This window comes from Nycticebus coucang, chromosome 13 (assembly GCF_027406575.1).
Source record: "Nycticebus coucang isolate mNycCou1 chromosome 13, mNycCou1.pri, whole genome shotgun sequence".
Classification (NCBI taxonomy): domain Eukaryota; kingdom Metazoa; phylum Chordata; class Mammalia; order Primates; family Lorisidae; genus Nycticebus; species Nycticebus coucang.
The window spans coordinates 11,645,229-11,653,855 of record NC_069792.1 but is presented as its reverse complement, the minus strand read 5'-3'; the positions used below and the strand labels follow the sequence as shown (position 1 = coordinate 11,653,855).

General features: G+C 44.8%; 1 long non-coding RNA gene across 1 annotated transcript; it reads right to left on the bottom strand.

Moving 5' to 3' along the window:
* Positions 1-5,263: 5,263 nt before the first annotated feature.
* Positions 5,264-8,402, bottom strand: LOC128563804 (uncharacterized). Its single transcript, XR_008373893.1, has 4 exons — positions 8,288-8,402; positions 7,507-7,604; positions 6,955-7,047; positions 5,264-6,406 (listed from the first exon to the last, which is right to left on the bottom strand). It is a non-coding gene; the product is annotated as an uncharacterized LOC128563804 (long non-coding RNA).
* Positions 8,403-8,627: the final 225 nt, after the last annotated feature.

Sequence of the window (8,627 nt, the reverse complement as noted above, 5' to 3'; positions counted from 1 at the left end):
ATCAAAGTGGGCTCTTATTCAAATCAAGTAGCAGGAAATGTGAGACTTCTTGGAACGTCCTCCCTTGACAGTTAGGTGGAAGCTTTGGTCTTTACATTCCAAAAGGGAGATTGTCAGAAATAGGCCTTTTCAACAGCTCCAAATTCAGAAGGAAAAACATCTGGACTATCTCCAGAAGAGGCTCCGTGACACACAAACTTGTTGAGAAGTGGTGACTCATCTTTGCAAGTTCATTTTTCATTTTCTAACAGAGTCTCACTCTGTCGTCCCTGGTAGAGTGCTGTGGTGTCACAGCTCACAGCAACCTGCAACTCTTGGGCTCAAGTGATTCTCTTGCATCAGCCTCCCAAGTAGCTGGGACTACAGGCGCCCGCCACAAAGCCCGGCTATTTTTAGAGACAGGGTCTCATTCTCAATTTCATATTTTTATTTGAGGGTGGATTTTCCCAATATTGGCTCCAATAGGGTACTTCTGTTTTAGAAGAATAAAAAGACATCCTTTGATAAGCATATCACATATAGTTCCTGCTGAGTACCTGATTAATTGTGATTTGCCATCATCTGGTTTTGCATATGGAGATTTAGATTCATGAAATCAACTACTCATCTTTTGGCAAGTAAACCAGTTATGAAAGTAGGCTCTGGTAATATTCATTACAGTTTTAAACACCTCTTTTTTTTTCCATTTCATCACAGTCATAATTAATTTCATGGCTCAGGTACACGAAGAGATTTAAAGTGATGTTTATAAAATGAATTAGCCTCTCCCTCATCTTATTTAGAGTTCTCCGTTGTGAATATACTCGTAATGGAGAGGCAATTTATGAGAAAGCTCTCTGGTGTCCTTGATTCTGTATCCTCTAGAGAATTTATTATTTCACTTTTTCTCCTCTCTTGGGGCCAGAACACAGTTTATGTGGCTGAAAGACAGCAGCTTTGCCACTTTGCATTAAAAAAGAATTGTTCTGGAAACATCACACTTGGGATATTCTGATGAGACTGTACAGTGTGCACAGGGAGGAGGAAGCGGGTTCAGGATTAGCGTGAGTGGGCCTGCCTATGTGACTTTTGCTCTGGGTAGGCGAGGCCACAGTGCACAACCCTGGAATGAGGCTGGGGAGACCTGGGTCTAGTTCTGCTTCTGCGCTGACCTTACCCTTGACCCTAATCACATGTTCCTGTACTCTCCAACTTTCTCACCCATGAAATGAATAAATTGAAACAGATGAGCTCTAAGGTCTCTTTCAGCTATAAAATTCCACAATTCTAGGTATGATTGGGAAACTATTCATTTGGCTATTTCTTATTTCAACATGTCTTTGGGGATGGGGTAGTTGATTACATCCATGCTCTTTTTAAAAACTGAGCCATAACTTGATCGACAGGAATAAGGTAGAAGCTGGCTCGTGGAGCTACACTGCCCAACAGGTGGCCGTTAGTCCCACATGGCGATTTATGTACATTTAGCCATGTTCCAGTGTTACACTGGCTGCATTTCAAGTACTCTATGGCCACCTGTGGCTGGTGGCAACTATATAGGACAGCACAGATACAAAACATTTCCACCATCAAGGAAATTTCTCTTGGACAGCATCATAATTAGAAGGAAAACCATTTCTAAATAAGAGACTAGTGAAGGTGCCCAAGACTGGCTTCTTTCCCAGGGAATATCTTCATGCTAATCCAGATTGATAAATTATGATCACCAAAGCTAGTTCCATAAGCAAATAGTCATTTTGGGGGCAGAATTTAAGACATCCCAAATGCTGACTTACAAATACCTTCCATAGCCCCTGCTGCCCCTCCTCTCTCCCTTCTCCCCTGACCAGCTTTCTCCCTCCCTCAACCAGCCGCACACAGCAATAGGCCAGGGACACAGCCAGTATCCCTGATATAACCAACAGCTCAGGGGAGCAGCAGCTGGAGAGGAGGGACCATAGCATTTTCCCTCCATCCAACGTGCAAGAGGAAACAGTATTTTTTGTTTGACTTTTGGTTTTGACTTTTTATTCTGAAATAACTTTAGATGTACAGATTGAGTTGCCAAAATAATACATTTCTGTGTACTCCATAGGGCTTCCCCTGTGTTAACCCCCTACATAACCATGGTATAATTATAAAGCTAAGAAATGAACATTAGTGTAATTCTGTTACTCAAACTGCATGCAGACTTTTCTTTGGATTTCACTGGTTTCTTTTTTTCATTATTCAGGATCCTGCCTTGCATTTATTTAGGTGTCAGGTCTCCTTAGTTTCTGTCAACTGGTGACAGTTCCTCATGCTTCATGACCTCAGCCATGTCGGACGTCCTTCAATCTGCCTGATGTTTTCCTACTAGTAGAGTGAGATTATGTGTTACTGGGAGACCAGGGAGGGGCCTTCTCACTGCGTCCTATTTTGAGGTACAAAATGTCAGTGTTTTATGCCTGGTGATGTTAACCTTGATCCCTTGGTTAGATGGAGTCAGCCAGGGTTCTCGATAGTAATGTTCCTCCTTTTCCTTTTGTAATAAATAAATGGGGGAACCAAATGAGATTCTTTGAGGTTATGTAAATATTCTTTTCCTCTTTAAACTTTCTCTCACTAAATTTTATCACCTTTGGGTACTATAATTGCCTACAGCAATTAGTATTTTGTTGTTCTATAATATTGATTTGATAATAGCTATGGGGCATTAAGAAAAAAGCACTATATGAAATATATTTATCAATTCTAAGGCTTTCCAGCTCAGCTATTCAAACCAGAAGCCTTAGGATTAGCTCTAACCCTTCCCTTTCCACTCCTCCTCACATCCACATTCTCATCAGTATTAATCAATTGTGCCTCCAAAGGCTGCTCAGGTCAATCTCCTCCGTTCTTGGCACAACTTTGTCTTTCTGATCCCCAAACCTCTCACAACTGGCAATAACTTACTTAGTGAGTGTGTGTCTCCTAGTTACAGACTTTTGCCACATAAAACTGCCTTCCAAAGTTCTCTTCTGAAACAGAACTTTCATAATTTCTTTCTTTCTTTCTTTCTTAAATATCTTTGTTGGTTCCCCTTGGAGGACAAATATCTAGCCTAGTTTTTAAGACCTTGGAATCCATTTCCAGCTAGATTTGTCCTACTAACTTCGGACTACTTGACGTTCCCTGGTTATGCTGTTGAGTCCTATAAATTTCCACCCTGGCATTTTCTCTCTGTGCCATCCCCAAACATCCTCACTGTTCTTCCTTCCTTCCTTTTTTTTTAATTCAAGTATGGAACAGTTTGTTGAACCAGAGAGAGACAGGTTTACAGAGTAAGGAAGTTTACAAGCAAGGTACATTCTCCATAGATAGCAAATGGGCCTCCATGGCCAGGACAAGTAGATAAAGTGGCAGAGAGGCCACCATCACTTTTAACAAGCACTTACTTGTTTTTTCCATCGTCTACCACACTTATTCTAGTCAAATTAACCATCTCCGCCTCTGTGGTCTTCTCGCCTTTATAAGCACTGCTACTATAGCATAAATTACATTAGTTCATATATATTTGGGTGAGTTTCTCACTTGAGACACTCGAATTTGGGGGACTGTATGTTACTAATTTGCTTATCCCCAGGGCACACAACAGGTACTCAGTGGGAATTTCTTAAATTGTTGATGTATGGGGTGACCTTGGTGCTGTCGCTATTAATCAAACTTTGAGATTGTGCCCTTCCTATTTTTAGGGAATCCTCCACCTTATAAGCCTTTGGAGAAGCAGAACCCAGTTTTCATTATAAGAAAATGCCAGGTCATTTTCCTGGCCTTCCTGCTGCCCAGAGCCAGGGCACGACTCAGTGAGAGGCCCAAGCCCTACTCTTGGAAACAGAAGACTGTGGCACAAGGCGGTGGGAGCCACAAGTTCTTCCTGGTATAGTAATGGTTTCAGCAAGCCAAGGGCCAGGAGAAGAGGTCCCACAGTGCTGGTTCTTGGGGCCAACAGGGTCAGGCACAGGAAGTGATAGCCTTGGGGACGTTCCCTGAATAAATCCTGGGATGTAATTTGGGGGAGATAGCCCTTGTTCTCTCACCCTTCTAGAAATCCTCTGAGATTCAGGATTTCTTTTTCAGTTAGTTTCTTTTCTGCTTAAATCAACCACAGTAAGTTCCTGCTGCTTATAATTCAGAATGCTTGCAGAAATTGGAACCAGAGGCACTTATGGGAAACAGACCTTACAGGGATGAGGGAAATCTGGGATTGGTTATCAGGCCTAGTTGAGGCAGATGGCAGGGGAAAAAATTCAGGTAAGGATGTGACTCCGTCAGGCGACAGGTGGCAAAACGGCTCATCTTGGCCCGTCGTCCTCCACATAAAGTGCTGGCTCGTTACAGCAGGCTTCTGGAGATATAGGGCCCCTGCCACCCATGAGGAATTCACAGTCTCAGGCAGGGTGGTGGCTCGTAGAGGTGAACAACTTAAAGGAAGTTCAAGTAGCTTTCAATTCGGGGATCACCTCAGAGTGGTTAAAATTGGAACTGTTAATGTAAACTCTTATTTTTTCTTTTCTTTTTTTTTTTTAATTTTGGAGACAACATCTTGTTCTATCACCCCAGCTAGAGTACAGTGACATCATCATAGCTAATGGTAACCTCGAACCCCTGGGCTCAAGCAATGCTCTTGGCTTTGCCTCCAGAGTATCTGGGAATTATAGGTGTGCACCTGTAATTTTCACTCTTTTCACTCTTACTCAGGCTGCTCTTGAACCCCTAGCCTCAGGCCATCGTCCTGCCTCAGCCTCCCAAAGTGCTAGGATTATGGGTGTGATTCACTACACCAGCCTAAACTCTTATTTCTTGCAGCCTAAGGAAGACAAATGCTAAATTCCAAGTTGGATCCTGTAGACCAATGAATTCACAGCCTTACTAGATATTTCATGCAAAATGTAGGGCATTCATGAGGAAAAGGAAAAGCCTGTGAGTTGGAATGGAAATTTGGGGTTAGCACCTGAGTGCTGTGACACCTGGCTCCTGAGTCTTCTAGGTTGGCCAGAGCAGTCCATCCTCCCCTCTTCGACAAGGCCAATGCTCACTGCGAAAAAACTTCCCCAACCACTTCATCTGAATAAAAATTGTCTCCATAATTCACACCCACAACTCTCCTAGACATCTCATTTGCTCTGTAACTACAGTCCTAGAATGTTCTAGAAGGTCAAGTATGATACCAAATCTGAGCCCAAAGGATTTTCATGCCAAATACATAGTTTATTTCAGCACAAACGTGGCAAATACATGTGGGGCTGCATTCTGAAGAGTGAGAGGGGTGGGGGTGGGGGACGTGTACACATGTAAAACACACAGAATTTAGTTGACCTGGGTTTGTTTTCCAGAGTCTTGATGCCTGAGTGAGCTCAGGCAGCTTGTAGCAGTTTCAGCTGTTTGTGTCATTGACTGGAATCTGTACTCAGTGATCATCCTCCACTGAATGAGACTGAGCTGCCAGACATTAGCTGAAGGAGTCCAAAGACCTGGGTGCTGAAGAGAGAAGAATGTTGGGTGTGGCTTTATCATGAATGAATTAGTGAAACATGTTCCCTCAGACCTTGCCTTGTCTCCAAAGAGGGCCCCAAGAAAACACTGCTCTCGCCAAAGTGATGAGAAATACACAGGTAAAGTGAAGGTCAGTAGTGTTTTGCACAGCGCTTGGAACACCACCCCAGTCCTCTAATCAGAGAGGGGGGTTGGGTGGAGTAAAGGAAGAAATAGAGTTTTGACCAAAGTCATCTCCCCGGAGACTCAGTGGAAGCCGGAACCCTTTCCTTAGCTGCTGCACTGTGAGTCATCCCAGCAGTCAGTAGCATCTTCACCCATCTTACCCTTAGAGGTGGAGTGAAGGTTACCAAGATGGGGATGGAAACGCATATCCCTGAGGCACGCTGCTCCTAGCAGACAGGAAGGGTTCCTGTCAGGATGGGTTCCGTGCCTGGGGACCTGGGGACCTGGGGAGCTGCAGAGGCAAGTTCTTTTACTGGAGACTTGAACAACCCACCGGCTGTACCACATGCCAGTCAGCCAGAGCCAGCATTTGCAGCTTCTAGAATGCTCATTGGTGAAGGAACAGGTTCCACCAGTGGTTATAGACACCAGAGCTCAGGTGGTGCGGCTTTTGGAGGTGTAAGGACAGTAGGTCTTCACAAGGTTGACAAAGTGGCTGCTCTCACTGACACCGCTATGGCCTCTCTCTACTGAAATAAACCAAAAGAAGTACGAGTCGGCCTCTGCTACATTTTACGTAGGTACCTACCTCAAAAATGCTGTTTTTCTCCATCCTGATAAGTAGAAATGACCGAAGTAGTGCGGGTCTCCTGACCGAGCACTATTGCTGCTTCACCCCTCTGCTCCAGGGTGCTATGCTCCAGGGCCATGATCGTCTCTCTTTCCCAAGAGATAGCGCACTGGCTGGCTGCAGGGAGAACATCATTTTAGTGAGACTCAGCAGAAAACAGCAGGTGCCACACATGTCTTGGTAAGATATTGTAAGCCAAGGGATCACATATGTCCCAAGAAAATAAAGGCCACATCAGTCAAGTTTCCGGAAGGCCTGTGGGGTGCTGAAGGTCTACCTTCTTGAAAGGGAAGAACTAACTGTTGCACCTCACAGCTCTTGAGAAAGAATCACGGTGCTTGGCAAATCTCTTTGGAGGGTGGAGGCACCATGCGCTATTCAGCAGGGCTACTCGCCCTGTGCCAGGCGCTGACTGGAAGGACAGCCCCACTCGCCCCCACGTGGGCGCGTCTGCGGCAGAAACAACTCTTCCGCGTTAGCCTGTGACAGGGGTCCCATGGTGAGGTGTGTGTAGCAGATGAGGCGGCTCTATGCAGCCTCTTTGAGGCCTCCAGGTTTTAGGAGTAAAGCCACAATCTCTTGGCAAGAATTACTTTTCTTTTGAGAAAGGATTGCTGCTATGCTCTGATGGATGTTGCAAATGTAATCATAGAAACCAGGTGAACCTGAACTGTGCATCCTGAAGTGGCTTTATCTCATCCTTGCAGCCGCAGATGCAGGCATTCCCAGAAGCACCCATCTCTCAGGCTGAACGGATCCTGAAGGCAGAAGGAAATTGTGTGGGCAGAGGCTCACACTCCCGGTCTGCATCTCCTGGCTATGTTACGACCCCTCCCTCAGCCCCTACATAGGCCTCCTGGGAATCTCCTGATCAGTTGACTGAAAATAGAAAAAAAAAAAAAGATTAGTGCATACATGACTTTGCACAATATGCAGGTGCTAGCTGGCATAGACTGCGGAAGGGCAGCACCCAACTCAAGGGTGGCCTTGAAGGGGGTAAAGAAAGGAAACCTTCCCAATGTAACTTAATTGTTTCCTTTCATTGTCTATTTTACCAAGAAGGTGATTGGCGCTGAGGATGGCTGTATGGCCAGTGGTAAATTATTTGGCCATCTGGTAAGGAATTAGTACAGAGCAAGATTTATGAGTTAGTGACCAGATTTAGGAAAGGATTGACCTCTGAGAATAGGCACCAAAAGTACTATGAAAATGCTCACCGAAGTCCCTGTGGTAGGTGGGAGGTCTCTCTTTAACAAGGACGACACGGTTATCCACTTAGGATGTCAGTCAGCCACTGTCTCCAGCAACCCAGTAGCTTCACGAAATGGCCATGGAAAAAGGGAGGGAAGCTACCCACGGGCTCGGAAACATGGAAAGGCCAGATGCAATGGCTCATGCCTATAATCTTAGCCCTTTGGGAGGCCGAGGCAGGAGGATTGCTTGAGGCCAGGATTCTGAGGCCAGCCTAGGCAACATTGAAAGACACTACTATGGCTTTTATTGAAAAAGTACAACCTCCACAAAAAACAGTGTGCAGATTTGCCAAAGAACTAAAAGTAGACCCACCATTTGATCCAGCAAGCCCACTACTGGGTATTTACTCAAAGAAATAAAAGTCTTTTGATAAAGAAAGAAAGAAAGAAAGAAAGAAAGAAGGAAAGAAGGAAAGAAGGAAAGAAGGAAAGAAAGAAAGAAAGAAAGAAAGAAAGAAAGAAAGAAAGAAAGAAAGAAAGAAAGAAAGAAAGAAAGAAAGAAAGAAAGAAAGAAAGAAAGACACTGTCTCTACAAAAACTAAAAAACTATTAGTGGGAGTGGTGTCAGGTGCCTGAAATCCCAGATACTGGGGAGGCTGAGGTGGGAAGATTGCTCGAGCCAAGGAGTTTGAGGCTGCAGTCAGCTATGATCTTGCCACTACACTCCAGCCTGGGCAACAGAGACCTTGTCTCTAAAAAGAACAAACAACAAACCCCCCCCCCCAAAATATGGACAGGCATTCACCTGGCTGCATATCCAGCTTGCTTGCTTCAGTGACAAATCCTGAATGTCAACGTGGAACCATTCCCAAGAGGAACAGCCTGCCTTCTGGAAGCTGGTTGATTACACTGGATCCTTTCCATAACCAAAGAGGGAGCGATCCGTCCTCACCGGAAGGAACACTTATTATGGATGTAGATTACATTTGCTTTCCTTCCTCCCAAGCTTTGCCCTGCCTGACTCACATGGTCTTACTAATCACAATGGTACGTCACACTTGCATGAAATTGCTCCTCGCCAAAGCATTTATTTCTGAGTGAAAGAAGACGGACACTGGGCTGAATTCCAGGGGATTCACCGGTCT